The sequence below is a fragment of the Euprymna scolopes genome, chromosome 11 (genome assembly GCF_053919585.1).
Source record: "Euprymna scolopes isolate OS-2025 chromosome 11, ASM5391958v1, whole genome shotgun sequence".
Lineage (NCBI taxonomy): Eukaryota > Metazoa > Mollusca > Cephalopoda > Sepiida > Sepiolidae > Euprymna > Euprymna scolopes.
Window position 1 is genome coordinate 119,461,441 of NC_136492.1, and position 2,139 is coordinate 119,463,579.

The following is a 2,139-nucleotide window of genomic DNA, read 5'->3' on the forward strand; positions in this document are numbered from 1 at the left end:
AAGTAAATATTAATCAATTATATCTTTCTTAGAACTGCACGCCTGCCTGCTTCCCACCGGACTACAACTTGGATGTCTTCAAGTCCAATGTTAACAAATTCCTAATGAACCGCCCCCTTAAGTAAACACTTCATCAAATCTCCACACTAACGTAATGTACTTGCAATAACCCTTATCCCTGAGTGGCTTCCGGGTCTTGATAAGTAGTGATCACTGTGTAAAAAAAGAGGCACTTTTTTAATTTTTTATCCTATCCAGGGTCCCCCATTTTGTGAAGCTTGATTTTCCACACATTAAAAACGACTCTGTGTTTAATTTTGCCCTCGTGGGAGACAAATAAGATCAACTAATAGTAATAACAATGAGTACGAAAACATAAAAGCATAACTACTACATATATATACAAGAAGATGTACCCGGCGTTGCCCGGTATCAAATGTAACGCTAAATTTCTTTTAAAAAATGAAGTAAAATTACGGAAAGAAACTGAGATATGTGCATAGGAGTATTATGTTTTTCTAAACAGCTGTTTTCTTGTAAGCAAAAAAAATACTCAAGCTGAGATCGAAACAAAAACCTAAAGACAGTGAATCAAGTACGATAACAATTAGACCAGCTTGTCACGAACTTTAAAAAAGGATTTTCAAACTTCGTAAATTTATCGTTGATAAACAGAAATCCGATCACTTATAAGTACCAATTTTTTTAATTTAATCCCTTAGCAGCCCTTTTTTCCGGATGAAAACCGATGAAAATTTTTCCACGTGTCTGAATACCCTATATACCAAATTTTCTGTAGATCAAAAATTCCTAGTTTGAGAAGTGTCTATGCACACACAGATTCTCATATTTATAGATATTCATCTACAGTAGAACCCCGGGATACGGACCCCTAGGATACATTTTTTCAGGTTACGATGTGGAATACGATGTTTTCGGCCCCTGGTTACGATATTTGCCCCGCCTTACGCATATTTGTAATGTTATTTGATTATATACGTGTGTATTATATACTGTACTGTATTTTGTTACTAATTTTTAATATGTATTGTATAAAATTTTGCTTAGGCCCCGCCATACAGCGATTTCACCTCACGATTCCAACCCCGGGGTTCTACTGTATATTCATATTTATATATCGGTTGGTCTCTGTAGTAGAGAAAATAACGGTTTTCTTTTAGTGCAATACATTATTCTTCATATAGAATAAGTTTTAACGGTAGCGCGAATATAAACAAAAATCTATATTACTTACACTATTCAGACTATTGTTGTGATTTTCAATGTTACTCTTAAAACGTTTTGGCTGACGGAACGAGAACATGCTACCCTTGTGGATGAAATAAAGCGTTCCGTTCGAAATTCCGTGCAGATTCCCGAGTTGGAGAGAAAGATTCTGGATTTCGAAAAGGTACACTTGAAGAAGGTTGGTTGTTTGGTTGTTTTGTTTTACGGCATATCAACCCTTTTCAGCTTATTTAATGCCGAATCTGGTGATTTTGAAGAACGATTTTTTTAGTATAGTATATTTGTTTTTTAAGTCGTAATCTATTTAACCCATAGTTGGGACACTAACAGGTGCTACCACTCCGGGTCAGAGTGGACCTGGGAGCAATAGCAATTAAAGGGTGGCTCAACACTCCCTAAGGCCTGCGAAGAAGGTTGGAGGTTACATCGGGTGAACCGTTGTGAAAATAACACTCAAGATGAGAACAGTAGTCCGAATAACTTAAATAATCTAAACTATCGATCGTCATCTTAAAAATTCTGATGTCTTCTACTGTCAAGTCGATCGTAGGGGCGAGATTCCCGATTGCTTCTCAGACTTTAAATCTCAGCGTGCCACATGTAACCACACTGCATAGTCATGATACAGCGAAATAGCCGTCTATGGATGCACACACTACCAAATCGAAAAACATTTCTTTCTTTTTATCAGTTTCTCCTTTCGTTTATCGTTTATCGTTTATAGAAAAATAAAATAAGTGGAATAGTAATTGAAGGCATCTTGAATTGGCCATATAAAAAATAATTCATTAAATAAGAATGCTAGAAATTGGAGCGTATAGAAGAACAAATCGTACAGAAATATATGTGTGCGTTTGCATGTGTGCGCGTATGTGTGTATGTGTGTTTAAT